This window comes from Procambarus clarkii, chromosome 39 (assembly GCF_040958095.1).
Source record: "Procambarus clarkii isolate CNS0578487 chromosome 39, FALCON_Pclarkii_2.0, whole genome shotgun sequence".
Lineage (NCBI taxonomy): Eukaryota > Metazoa > Arthropoda > Malacostraca > Decapoda > Cambaridae > Procambarus > Procambarus clarkii.
The window spans coordinates 25,460,666-25,476,452 of record NC_091188.1 but is presented as its reverse complement, the minus strand read 5'-3'; the positions used below and the strand labels follow the sequence as shown (position 1 = coordinate 25,476,452).

General features: G+C 41.7%; 1 protein-coding gene across 1 annotated transcript in view; it reads right to left on the bottom strand.

The window, feature by feature from the left end:
• The window catches only part of LOC138372647 (collagen alpha-1(I) chain-like), a 134,064-nt gene that overhangs the window by 75,055 nt on the left and 43,222 nt on the right, over positions 1-15,787 (bottom strand). The gene's annotated exons all lie outside the window — the stretch shown is intronic.

Here is a 15,787-nt window from a genome sequence, read left to right as displayed (position 1 = left end):
GAAACCTCTAAGGATTGGGATAAGCAAATTGACCTGATAATGTGCATATATAGAAGTCTTCCCAATGAGTCCCTAGGAGTATCTCCTTATGAGATGCTCTACGGACGTAAGTGCCGTACTCCCCTCAAGGCTTTCAAAGACTCTCTACGTGATGCCACCTTCAGTGAGCATCAGAATGTGCCCCAGTTTCTTCAAAACCTACAACACATTCTAGAGAGAGTCCACAGTTTTGCCCAAGATAATCTATTGAAAGCACAGGAGAGGATGAAGACTCATTACGACCAGACCAGCAAAGTAAGAAAATTTAAGCCGGGAGACTTCGTACTTGCTTATTTTCCTATCCCAGGTTCTCCTTTACAAAACAGGTTTTCAGGACCCTACCGCATCAAGGAGTGCAGAAACAACCCTAACTACGTTCTAGAGACTCCAGATAGGCGGCGGAAGACCCAGCTGTGCCACGTCAACCTCCTGAAGCTATATAACGGTACTCCTCCCACTGTCATGCTTAATTACTCTGCCTTTGCAGAACCATACATCCACAGTGAGACCTTCCCTGCTTCTCCTCCCGAAAGCACTGACACTGAGTCAGCGCTTTCAAATTCAGAAATCCTTACTGATCTTCCCAACCATTTTCAGGACCATAATAGTGCTCCTTTGCCATATTCTAATTCCACTCTCACCTCGTCAGATATCACCTAGCCTTTCATCCTCCATGTCGCCGCCAGTGGTACCGGCATCGGGGGTGACCTAGTACAACAACGAGGCGAGGAGAATACACCTGTCAGTGACCACAGCTACAAGGAACTACGGAACAATTGGCAAGGAGCTACTCTTCATCATCCTGAATATCCAGCACTTTGCTCCATACCTGAAAAGTGCTCGGTCTACCATCAACACGGACCACAACACCCTACACTTCCTGCAGCAAGCCCACTTCTACACTCAACGTCTTCTACGATGGGCTTGATAACTGCAGAAATTCAACCTGGAGATCCGCTATACCAGGGGTCTGACAACATCATAGCCGACGCCCTCTCCAGAGTTTATGAAGTAGAAGCAACTCCACCTATTACTCCACCACATGACGACGTACTTCTTCCAGAACCGCAGGCTTCGGGGGAGAGTTGTGACGATAATCTCTTTCAAGAGAGACTGAGCCTGCTCTTCCCTACAAAGTACGTAAAAACAAAAGATAATATAGAAGATACGTCCAGCAAGTATCGCCAAACGTTTTGCCCAGAGAGCAAATCGTACCCAGCACACAGTGACACCTGCTAGCTACCACCACCGTAATCAGCAAACTGCTTGTTCATTGCCTGCCTGTCGCTGATTGGCTGGTGTCCCGTCGCACCTGCCCTCCGCCCTCCGCCACAAGTTGATGTCTGGGCTGCAGTGGCCCAGTATTGTCAGAATATCTCAGTGCTCCTTGCAGTTGACATCTCTCGCTGGTAGACTAAGCCTTGGCTTTCGTGTACTAAGGGAGGTGGCAGCTCGAAGCCAATATTCCAGCTCCATTCATATTTATTTTGCTATCACTGTAACTCACTTGTCTTAACGTAACTTTTCATTTGCCAGTGATTATTCATATTATTTTGTTTGTTGACTTGTCTTTTATATTTTATGTGCTTAACTTTATTCATGTCTTGTTTTTCTAAAGTAATTAAAATTTCATTGTTAAATTTACTTTTGTTTTGTGTGTCTTCCCATTACCTTACCACAGACGAAAGTTCCAGCTTTTCTCTTTTTTTTCTTTAATGTGACGAGGCCCTGCCCCTAGGTTTTGAAACAGCCGAACACCAACGCTTTACCATCACAATATATATATATATATATATATATATAACTGAAAACTCACACCCACAGTTGTATATAGTCCTGGGGACTATATAAACTCAGTTGTATATAGTCCTGGGGACCATTCAGGCTTGTTTGCATATATATATATATATATATATATATATATATATATATATATATATATATATATATATATATATATATATATATATACACACATATATATATATGTCGTACCTAGTAGCCAGAATGCACTTCTCAGCCTACTATGCAAGGCCAAATTTGCCTAATAAGCCAACTTTTCATGAATTATTTGTTTTTCGACTACCTACCCTACCTAACCTAACCTAACTTTTTCGGCTACCTAACCTAACCCAACCTATAGAGATAGGTTAGGTTCGGTCATATATCAACGATAATTTCAAATCCAATAAAAAAAAATTGACCTCATACGTAATGAAATGGGTAGCTTTATCATTTCATAAGAAAAAAATTAGAGAAAATATATTAATACAGGAAAACTTGGCTTATTAGGCAAATCGGGCCTTGCATAGTAGGCCGAGTACGACGTTCTGGCTACTAGGTACAACATATATATATATATATATATATATATATATATGTCGTACCTAGTAGCCAGAACGCACTTCTCAGCCTACTATGCAAGGCCCGATTTGCCTAATAAGCCAAGTTTTACTGAATTAATAAATTTTCTCAATTTTTTTCTTATGAAATGATAAAGCTACCCATTTCATTATGTATGAGGTCAATTTTTTTTTATAGGAGTTAAAATTAACGTAGATATATGACCAAACCTAACCAACCCTACCTAACCTAACCTAACCTATCTTTATAGGTTTGGTTGGGTTAGGTAGCCGAAAAAGTCAGGTTAGGTTAGGTTAGGTAGGTTAGGGAATCGAAAAAACATTAATTCATGAAAACTTGGCTTAATAGGCAAATCGGGCCTTGTATAGTAGGCTGAGAAGTGCGTTCTGGCTACTAGGTACGACATATATATATATATATATATATATATATATATATATATATGTTGTACCTAGTAGCAAGAACGTCGTACTCGGCCTACTATGCAAGGCCCGATTTGCCTAATAAGCCAAGTTTTCCTGTATTAATATATTTTCTCTAATTTTTTTCTTATGAAATGATAAAGCTACCCATTTCATTACGTATGAGGTCAATTTTTTTTTATTGGAGTTGAAATTAACGTTGATATATGACCGAACCTAACCTATCTCTATAGGTTGGGTTAGGTTAGGTAGCCGAAAAAGTTAGGTTATATATATATATATATATATATATATATATATATATATATATATATATATATAGTTATATATATATATATATATATATATATATATATATAACTGAAAACTCACACCCCAGAAGTGACTCGAACCCATACTCCCAGGAGCCACGCAACTGGTATGTACAAGACGCCTTAATCCACTTGACCATCACGACCGGACAAAATGAGGTGATAGCCGAGGCTATTTGAACCACCCCACCGCCGGCACTCGGATAGTAATCTTGGGCATAGCATTTTACCAAATCACCTCATTCTTTGGGGCACACGTGAGGAACACAAATGCGAACAAGCCTGAATGGTCCCCAGGACAATATGCAACTGAAAACTCACACCCCAGAAGTGACTCGAACCCATACTCCCAGGAGCCACGCAACTGGTATGTACAAGACGCCTTAATCCACTTGACCATCACGACCGGACAAAATGAGGTGATAGCCGAGGCTATTTGAACCACCCCACCGCCGGCACTCGGATAGTAATCTGAGTGCCGTGATGGTCAAGTGGATTAAGGCGTCTTGTACATACCAGTTGCGTGGCTCCTGGGAGTATGGGTTCGAGTCACTTCTGGGGTGTGAGTTTTCAGTTGCATATTGTCCTGGGGACCATTCAGGCTTGTTCGCATTTGTGTTCCTCACGTGTGCCCCAAAGAATGAGGTGATTTGGTAAAATGCTATGCCCAAGATTACTATCCGAGTGCCGGCGGTGGGGTGGTTCAAATAGCCTCGGCTATCACCTCATTTTGTCCGGTCGTGATGGTCAAGTGGATTAAGGCGTCTTGTACATACCAGTTGCGTGGCTCCTGGGAGTATGGGTTCGAGTCACTTCTGGGGTGTGAGTTTTCAGTTGCATATTGTCCTGGGGACCATTCAGGCTTGTTCGCATTTGTGTTCCTCACGTGTGCCCCAAAGAATGAGGTGATTTGGTAAAATGCTATGCCCAAGATTACTATCCGAGTGCCGGCGGTGGGGTGGTTCAAATAGCCTCGGCTATCACCTCATTTTGTCCGGTCGTGATGGTCAAGTGGATTAAGGCGTCTTGTACATACCAGTTGCGTGGCTCCTGGGAGTATGGGTTCGAGTCACTTCTGGGGTGTGAGTTTTCAGTTGCATATTGTCCTGGGGACCATTCAGGCTTGTTCGCATTTGTGTTCCTCACGTGTGCCCCAAAGAATGAGGTGATTTGGTAAAATGCTATGCCCAAGATTACTATCCGAGTGCCGGCGGTGGGGTGGTTCAAATAGCCTCGGCTATCACCTCATTTTGTCCGGTCGTGATGGTCAAGTGGATTAAGGCGTCTTGTACATACCAGTTGCGTGGCTCCTGGGAGTATGGGTTCGAGTCACTTCTGGGGTGTGAGTTTTCAGTTGCATATTGTCCTGGGGACCATTCAGGCTTGTTCGCATATATATATATATATATATATATATATATATATATATATATATATATATATATATATATATATATATATATATATATATATATATATATATATATATATATATATACGACATATCTTGAGGTTCTCTTGGGATGATTTCTGGGCTTTCAGTGTCCCCGCGGCCCGGTCCTCCATCCCCAGGAAGCAGCCCGTGACAGCTGACTAACACCCAGGTACCTATTTACTGCTAGGTAACAGGGGCATAGGGTAAAAGAAACTCTGCCTATTGTTTCTCGCCGGCGCCCGGGATCGAACCCGGGACCATATATATATATATATATATGCGAACAAGCCTGAATGGTCCCCAGGACATATGCAACTGAAAACTCACACCCCAGAAGTGACTCGAACCCTTACTCCCAGAAGCAACGCAACTGGTATGTACAAGACGCCTTAATCCACTTGACCATCACGACCGGACATAATGAGGTGATAGCCGAGGCTATATGAACCACCCCACCGCCGGCACTCGGATAGTTATCTTGGGCATAGCATTTTACCAAATCACCTCATTCTTTGGGGCACACGTGAGGAACACAAATGCGAACAAGCCTGAATGGTCCCCAGGACATATGCAACTGAAAACTCACACCCCAGAAGTGACTCGAACCCATACTCCCAGAAGCAACGCAACTGGTATGTACAAGACGCCTTAATCCACTTGACCATCACGACCGGACATAATGAGGTGATAGCCGAGGCTATATGAACCACCCCACCGCCGGCACTCGGATAGTTATCTTGGGCATAGCATTTTACCAAATCACCTCATTCTTTGGGGCACACGTGAGGAACACAAATGCGAACAAGCCTGAATGGTCCCCAGGACATATGCAACTGAAAACTCACACCCCAGAAGTGACTCGAACCCATACTCCCAGAAGCAACGCAACTGGTATGTACAAGACGCCTTAATCCACTTGACCATCACGACCGGACATAATGAGGTGATAGCCGACGCTATATGAACCACCCCACCGCCGGCACTCGGATAGTTATCTTGGGCATAGCATTTTACCAAATCACCTCATTCTTTGGGGCACACGTCACTTCTGGGGTGTGAGTTTTCAGTTATATATATATATATATATATATATATATATATATATATATATATATATATATATATATATATATATATATATATATATTTATATATATATATATATAACTGTCGTACCTAGTAGCCAGAATGCACTTTTCAGCCTACTATGCAAGGCCCAATTTGCCTAATAAGCCAAGTTTTCATGAATTAATATATTTTCTCTAATTTTTTTATTATGAAATGATAAATCTACCCATTTCATTATGTATGAGGTCAATTTTTTTTTTAATGGAGTTAAAATTAACGTAGATATATGACTGAACCTAACCAACCCTACCTAACCTATCTTTATAGGTTAGGTTAGGTAGCCGAGAAAGTTAGGTTAGGTTATAGGTCCACCCCTATATTTCTTCCTTCCCAGCTTAGAAGAGTCATATCTCCGTTGCCTAAGTATTCCCAAATGTTCAGGGAACATTTTCATGTGTGGGAAAGCGTGGAACGTGATTAAGCTGGCTGTAAAGTGGCCAGCTAAGTTTGATAATGCAAGGGGCTTATGCCTTTTGAAGCACAGGACGGTGACGAGCCATCCTGTTTCCCGCCAAGACGTCCTGATGCTTCCCGGCACCTGATTGGCCAGGTGAAGTCACGTGCCGGAAGTGACCAATGACGAGAGCCCCCGGGCGGTGTGACGTCATGAGGCGAGGGGGCCCAGGGCAGCTGGCGCCTGGGCGGGAAGACAGTACGTCACGACCAGTCAGAGAAGGAAGACGCCCTCGAGCGAGCTCCGGACCTAGAGAGCCCTTACTACTAGTTTTAAGCTCTGCTTCGATTCTGCAGACAGTCTGAGAAGGCATCCAACTTCCGTGGAGTGCCCGGAGGCAAGGACGGACCGGATTGAAGAGCCAAGAGCCGTATCAAGAGTCTGTAGCAGAGGGAAAGTTGGGCTGGTGATGTCTGGGATGCCCACTAGAGGACCACGTCTTATGTGGGAACCGACCTGTGAGATTTATATTTATTTAATTTATATAAATTTATATTTACGTTAATTTGTATACTTCGATAGTAATTTGTATAATGATAAGTGGACTGTATTTCTGCAATAATCTCATAATCTCACAAATCGATCCTCTACACATTAGGGGGGTTTATTAAATTTATATATATGCAGCCAATCAAACTACAGTATTAGACTACATACATTGAAGAGGTTCCTTATCTTATTTGTACAGTAGGCCTTAGTCCACCAGGTATAACCAGGATGTAGACACCACATTTCCCTCGTGTGAGGTAGCTTCCATCACCCTGGTAACTGATGCACAAAGCATGCTTCCTCGTCTTGACCTTTAGTATGAGGCGATCTCATGCTCTAACGGGCTCACCCCTTCCAATGACATTAATGGCCACTAATGATAGATAAATTGGTTTCGGTAGAACACTTAACTTGAATTTGTTGACAGCGTGTTGATGATGGTACACCTTTGGTTTCCATAACACTTCGTCCAAGTAAAATTAACAGGAGCCGAATTGCTCCCATGCCTCTGGTCTCAGTATAAACAATAACAATGGCTGACCACTCCCCACTACTGACGCTACTGGCCTACATTGTCCAGATGACAGTAAGTGATAGAAGGGTCACATTTACTCTATTTTAATTCTGATAATTAAGTTAATTTATATGAGATGTTTTTATGATGGTAAAGTCCAAAGACTAATGTATTTAAGAATAATTCCAACCATAATAGGTGGTGAATTTATAACAGTATGTGGAATGATATCCCGTTTTCTATAGACGGAAATTCCACTACAATTACATTTTCTATGGGTAACTTGTTTATACAATACAGCAGCAATTATTATCTGTCTGTATGATATTATTAAATGGTGTCGGATTTTCCGACATAATTCCCCAGGGGCTGCTCACGGGTCGAAGTCCTATTTAGAACAGACGAACACCGATACTCCTCCTTCGGATTATTAGATTTTTGATGTTAGTAGTTAGTAATCACACATTTGTGCGTCTGTTCGTACAGGACGGATGTCCCGTACTAGAGTTGCAGGGGTTAGAAGTCTAATGCGATTTCATTTCCCTGTCAACTCTTGAAAGGCTAATATTCAAGCCTAATTACATATTATTTAACCCAGAAGACTGAATGTGATCAAGTACTACAGTCAAGTATGATTCAGGGACTGCAGTGAGATCAGTGACATTAGATATAACTTGAAGTTTCTTCAAGTAACTGGTCACTGATATATAAACACTGAGGCCCATGGAATACATCTTGATTAAATAATAAATGTATCAAATCAGTCATCAGATTTATTGGGGTTTAATTTAGTTAATTGATTCAGAAGATTGAATAGCTCATCATTAAAGTAAAGTATGGTTCTGAGACTGCAGTGGGTTCAGTGACATTGGTCGCAGTGACTTGTAGCTGTTTTAGGCTACTGTTCACTGATTTGCCACTGAGGCCTCATGAACTCATCTTCAGCTTTAAATGATGATACTAACATCAACCTCTGTTGGTATAGTCAGCTGTAATCTCCTTAGTATAATGCTACTGGAGAAATATAATCAGCTGACAAATTTAGATTCTATTGGTATTGTTTATTTGCAGGCATAGGTCTCCCCAGGCTTGATACTGGGCTTGAGAGTAATTTACCTCCTGCAGAGTTTAACATGGTTATGCCCTGATATTTAGTAGGGCTACCAATGAATCGATGACAATAGTCTGTCCCTACAAGGAGACCGAAGTCGGTGAGGTGATCAGACTTAATATTATCTGCCAATTTTATTCCTCTATTTCTCAGGAATTTGGCTGTTGCTCTCAGACCTTGAACTTGTAGGTCTACTGGTATTTTGTCCACCACAATGGCTTGTACTCGACAGACGTACCTGCCTAAGCGTACTGATGGTTGTACCACCTGGTAGACTTGAGGTCCTGCATCTGTTACAAACCCTGAGATATTGAATGACATCTGGGCTACAGGCCTTAATTGTAGTTCATCTGCCAACCTTTTAGTGACATATGTTCTCTGGGACCCTTGGTCAAACCACCCACGGGTATGAACCTGTGCCCACTTATTCAGGATGGTAATTTGGGCAGTAGGCAAAGTCGTATTACCTTTAGACTTTGCCGATTGGACACTCTTTGTTTGTTGCACCTTGCAGTACTGTACTGTGGTGGGAATGCTATCTTCCACCTTGGGTCTTGAATACGTTAATTTCGTATATTTGCACAGTGCTGCATGGTGCCTACCTCTTCTACACCTGTTGCAGGTGTTGAATTGGGTATCACAATAATCTATGTTGTGTGACTTGAGACACCTTGAACATCTCCCTAATTCCTGGAGTTGCTCAATACGAGTGTCTCTGGTTGGATAATTAGCACAACAGTATGTTGAATGTTTCTTTTTGCAGAACATACATGTCCCCCAGCCTACTGCACGTTTGGAAGTTACCGGTTTGGGTGAACTAGTAACAGTAGGCTTGGAGGATGCTGCTGCATTGTCAGATTTTCTGCAACTTGATGTTTGAGTAATTGGTTGATGTTTATTTGGGGTAGTTGTTTTACCCTTTAATTGACTATTATTTTCTATTTCTGAAGGCTTGCAAGAGGCTTTAACTTTCTCATTTGCACGTCGTTTCTTTATGATGGAATGTAAACCTTCAGTGATGTCCTGTACTGTCAGGATGGTGTTGTGTTGATGTGCATATAATTCATCTAGTATATCTCTGGACAATTTTCGTTGAAGGACTACTTTGGTCATCCATTCACTAGTAATTATATCAACCTTAAGACTGAATGTTCTTCGTAGTGACTCAAACTCCATGCTGAAGGATTGTAATGAGTCAGCAGTCTGATCAGGTTGAGGTAAATCTAGCAATTGTAGTACTAGATGTATGACAGTTTTCTCATTGCCAGCATTATTCCTAGGATGCTGGACTGGGAAATTAGTGCTGTCGCTATTTTCATTTACATTTTCTACTACTGGTTCAGCTTCACCTCTAGCTTGGAGGCATGTTAACTTAGTAGCCTCAGGTATTAGGTTTTCAGAATCCACAGAGACTGTGGATAAATTGTCTGAGAACTGCTTAATTTCTGGTGGTATAATATTGGGTGAAGCTTTACTGGGTGAAGCTTTATCCTTGTTGATTAAAGGATCTAATCTGGGTTGGCATTTATTCTCAAAAAGATCCAGATCATCCATAACATTATCTACTTTATTTGATGTACTGGATAATTGTTCTGATTCAATTATCCTGTGTAAATGTTCCAACCTGGCTTGAGTTTCTTCTTCATATTGTGCTAGGTCAGACAGGAATGGTTCCACATCTTCAACTACTACGTCATCGTGGACTTGATTTTGGTAAGATTTCCTATTTGCTTTCAATATATGCAATTGGGTTTGAATCTGTAACAGTGGTATTTTCAAGCGACGATAATTAATTACAGGCTCATATAACAACTGTTCATATTGGTCGAGATCTCTTGTCAGTTGACGTTTGCTTGCTACTAAAGCACACTTTGCTTTCTGTGGATTAGTCATGGTGACTTGTTAATTGGGCACCACTGGCTCATAAATTGTGAGCAAGTACTGATGGTAGCCTAGGGTAAAATTCTGCACTCACTAGGCTGTAATCCTACCTCCACTAGAGGTTAGCACTTAAAATTATTACACATTATATATACAATCATACACACTAATGATTTGAGTGATAAACCAGTGTCACTGGAAGTACCTTTAGGTTAGCTCTTCTATATCACCCTAGGATGGTATAGACACTAATTAATCACTCAAAGGTGTAATGATCATAAGTAATTTATTATATATACAACTCAACTCGAGTTGATAAAAATTACACCCAAAATAGGGTCTGGACCATTCATTAATGGTGTTAGGTTGTTCAATATAGTACAACTGACTATGGTAATAATGGGACTAGGATGAACAATAAATAGTTCAACTAGTCCCTGGTAATATCCTACCCTGTTGTGGGTTGGCAATTAGTAAATATTATACTGTGATCACTAGTGCAATATATGTTAAATAATTCTCTATTTTGGAGAAATAATATACACAATTATTGATAATAGCCTCTTAATTAGCCTCTATAAATCTTCTAATATTATCAAGAAGTATTAAATATTATTAGTGACCTCGCGAAATAAACTCCACAAAATTCGTAGATAATCTCTCGCAAAATTTAACACCACGAAATCCGTGAACAATCTCGCGAAACCACAGCCACTACTTTGGCTGGCTTCAATATTAGCGCTGTCATTTCACAGAATAACACGACACCAAATCTGTGGGTGTGCATGAAACCGCTGACGAGGCTGATCTGAACTGAGCGGGGCTCGTGAATTCGCTTGAGGCAACGCCGCCGTCTTTGACTGCTGGCCTTTGTTTAAATCACACTGCACTAGTTTATTTAATGAATCCACTGGTTAACTGGTTCATCCGGTACAAAGATGACCAAATGTGGGTTCAAAGGACCGAATATTCCGGTTCCGAAGGTCCAAAATAATGTGGGAACCGACCTGTGAGATTTATATTTATTTAATTTATATGAATTTATATTTACGTTAATTTGTATACTTCGATAGTAATTTGTATAATGATAAGTGGACTGTATTTCTGCAATAATCTCACAAATCGATCCTCTACACATTAGGGGGGTTTATTAAATTTATATATATGCAGCCAATCAAACTACAGTATTAGACTACATACATTGAAGAGGTTCCTTATCTTATTTGTACAGTAGGCCTTAGTCCACCAGGTATAACCAGGATGTAGACACCACATTTTCCTCGTGTGAGGTAGCTTCCATCACCCTGGTAACTGATGCACAAAGCATGCTTCCTCGTCTTGACCTTTAGTATGAGGCGATCTCATGCTCTAACCGGGTCACCCCTTCCTATGACTTTAATGGCCACTAATGATAGATAAATGGGTTTCGGTAGAACACTTAACTTGAATTTGTTGACAGCGTGTTGATGATGGTACACCTTTGGTTTCCATAACACTTCGTCCAAGTAAAATTAACAGGAGCCGAATTGCTCCCATGCCTCTGGTCTCAGTATAAACAATAACAATGGCTGACCACTCCCCACTACTGACGCTACTGGCCTACATTGTCCAGATGACAGTAAGTGATAGAAGGGTCACATTTACTCTATTTTAATTCTGATAATTAAGTTAATTTATATGAGATGTTTTTATGATGGTAAAGTCCAAAGACTAATGTATTTAAGAATAATTCCCACCATAATAGGTGGTGAATTTATAACAGTATGTGAAATGATATCCCGTTTTCTATAGACGGAAATTCCACTACAATTACATTTTCTATGGGTAACTTGTTTATACAATACAGCAGCAATTATTATCTGTCTGTATGATATTATTAAATGGTGTCGGATTTTCCGACATCTTACACATCAAGCAAGAAGCTAGGGCCGGGCCCAAATCTACTGGCAGTTAAGGCCAGGGGAAGCTGTGCTGGACTGCGAGGTGTCGGCAGTGCCAGTGAGAGTGAGGACGACGACGGAGGTACCTGTCTCCAGTACCCCAGAGAATAGGAGGAGGAAGGCAGTACCTGTTGAATGTGAGCACGGCGAGGACGCATTATCACAAGGACGACGGAGGAACCTGTGTGTGGGAACTATTCATCAGGAGATCAGAAGCCAGGACCAGGAACCTCAACATCCCTCAACAGAGGACGAGTCGGCTTCATGGTTGGAGTGAAATAAGGTAGATAATTATCTCTCCCTTACCCCTTTTGAGCTAAGCGAGCTAGAGTATTTTATATGTTTTGAACATTTCTTCTCATTTTATTGTCTAAGTGACAGGACGTTAGGCTAGGAGCCAGAAACTCATTTAGGCATGAGTTGGTGTGGGTGAGCATTAACGTGGTGATGTTAGTGATCCTGGAAGGGTAGTTGATGTGCAAGGAGCCAACAACGCACTCTAAAACGTCCAGCTGATCGCCTTGCTAGAGGCATGAGAAATCACGACGTTCTGACAGCTGGAGCCGTCAGCTGATTTTGCTGCCAGAGGTGCGAGGTGTGTGCCCACGCTGGAGGAGTGGATCCAGTCAGCTGACCGTGTTGCCAGAGACGTGTCATCGAGAAATGCTGCCACCAGCGGATGATTTCATACATTTCTTTATGCCATTTGTATATGTATATATGTTTTTCTTCAGTAAACTTTTAAACTAACTGAGGAGTTTAAGTGAGCCTCCATTCTCTGGGGCTATATATATATTATATATTTATGAGACCATTAGTAACACCTTGCACTGCCCGTGACATTGCATCCATAGCCACGATAATTATTGAGACCACTGACATGTTGCTGGGACACGAGTATAAACAGCCAGCTGGCAACCTCAGGACAGACCAGATAAAGCAAGAGAAAAAGTTCCAGTGTCAGGACAGGCAGGTTTAAGTGAGTTATAAGAAGCTTGAACCTCCCCACTCGCTAGGGGTGTATAAGGCCAGCCCTTAGTTGACTGGGGGAGTCCAAGGGCGAGCAGTGTCGCCCGGTACTGAGGGGCTAAGACCTGTGGGATAACCCCAACCACAGGTTGGAAGGGGTGAACACTGGGGTGAACACACACACACACACATATATATATATATATATATATATATATATATATATATATATATATATATATATATATATATATATGAGAACAAGCTTGAATGGTCCCCAGGACTATATGCAACTGAAAACTCACACCCCAGAAGTGACTCGAATCCATACTCCCAGGAGCAACGCAACTGGTAACTACAGGGCGCCTTAATCCGCTTGACCATCACGGCCGGACAAAAGGAAGTGGTAGCCGAAGCTATTTGAACCACTTCCCCGCCGGCAACTCGGATGGTAATCTTGGGCATAGCATTTCACCAAATCACCTCATTCTTTGGGGCACACGTGAGGAACACAAATGCGAACAAGCCTGAATGGTCCCCAGGACTATATGCGACTGAAAACTCACACCCCAGAAGTGACTCGAACCCATACTCCCAGGAGCAACGCAACTGGTAACTACAGGGCGCCTTAATCCGCTTGACCATCACGGCCGGACAAAAGGAAGTGGTAACCGAAGCTATTTGAACCACTTCGGCTTATAAATAGATATTATACCACAAATTCAGGCTTGTTCGCATTTGTGTTCCTCACGTGTGCCCCAAAGAATCAGGTGATTTGGTGAAATGCTATGCCCAAGATTACCATCCGAGTTGCCGGCGGGGAAGTGGTTCAAATAGCTTCGGCTACCACTTCCTTTTGTCAGGCCGTGATGGGCAAGCGGATTAAGGCGCCCTGTAGTTACCAGTTGCGTTGCTCCTGGGAGTATGGGTTCGAGTCACTTCTGGGGTGTGAGTTTTCAGTCATATATATATATATATATGTATATGTCGTACCTAGTTGCCAGAACGCACTTCTCGGCCTACTATGCAAGGCCCGATTTGCCTAATAAGCCAAGTTTTCCTGAATTAATATATTTTCTCTAATTTGTTTCTTATGAAATGATAAAGCTACACATTTCATTATGTATGAGGTCAATTTTTTTTTATTGGAGTTAAAATTAACGTAGATATATGACCGAACCTAACCAACCCTACCTAACCTAACCTAACCTATCTTTATAGGTTAGGTTAGGTTAGGTAGCCGAAAAAGCTAGGTTAGGTTAGGTTAGGTAGGTTAGGTAGTCGAAAAACAATTAATTCATGAAAACTTGGCTTATTAGGCAAATCGGGCCTTGCATATTAGGCCGAGAAGTGCATTCTGGCTACTAGGTACGACATATATATATATATATATATATATATATATATATATATATATATATATATATATATATATATATATATATATATATATATATATATATATATATATTGTGACGGGAAAGTGTAGATGGTAATGCAGTCCTCACTTTGGCTGATGTTAATGCCTAATCACATTTAGAGAAAAAAAAAATGTTGACTGCTTGGCTTGTTTCCTGTGGTAAGTGAGAGGGAGGAACACGTAAAACAAATCGTATTAAAAATGAAACTTTAATTTACTTTAAACACAAATAAAAAGAAAGACAAGTCCCATGGCAATGTGCAGTGCAATAAAAAAACGGAGATATATGCAAGAACACAATATAAAATAAAATAGTGAATATGTAAGACAAAATAGTAAATGGTGCTGAGAATATTGGCCTTGGCTGAGACCTCCCTTAGTATACAGAGCCAGAGAGCTTTGTATGCCAGAGAGAGATGTCAACTCCTAGAGCACTAGGATATTCTGAAGTCCACAGCTCGTGTGTGGCTATTTATATGGGGGTGTAGATGGCACTGGCGTCGAGTACAGTCGTTGATCCACCAATCGGGAAGAGCGCTGGCTTGGAGTGGTAGTTTGGTTGTTGACGACGGTGGCGAGCCGGCCGGAGGGAATGTGGAGTGGAGCGATTTTAGGGTACATTTTACCCCCTGGTCAAAACGTTTTGTGCTACTGGTATACGTATCTTGAAGTTAGCATCTTCTTGTTGTATATATATGAGTAACTTTATGTAGGGAAGAGCAGGCTCAATCTCTCTTGAAAGAGATTACCGTCACAACTCTCCCCTGAAACTGCTCTTACGGGTTAAGTTACTCCTTCAGATGGTAGAGTGGTATGTGTAGCTGCCTCTATCTTGAGGTTATCTTGAGAGGATTTCGGGACTTTAGTGTCCCCGGGGCCCGGTCCTCGACCAAGCCTCCATCCCCAGGAAGCAGCCCGTGACAGCTGACTAACACCCAGGTACCTATTTTACTGCTAAGTAACAGGGGCATAGGGTGAAAGAAACTCTGCCCATTGTTTCTCGCCGGCGCCCGGGATCGAACCCGGGACCACAGGATCACAAGTCCAGTGTGCTGTCCGCTCGGCCGACCGGCTCCCATAACCTCATAGACTCTGGAGAGAGCGCCTGCTATGATGTTGTCAGAACCCTTGATGTAGAAGATTTCCAGGTTGAAATTCTGCAGATACAAAGCCCATCGTAGAAGTCGTTGATTGTTGAATTGGGCTTGCTGCAAGTAGCGTAGGGAATTGTGGTCCGAGTAGATGGTGGTAGACCGAGTACCTTGTAGGTAAGACTCAAAGTGCTATAAGTTCAGGACGATGGAGAGAAG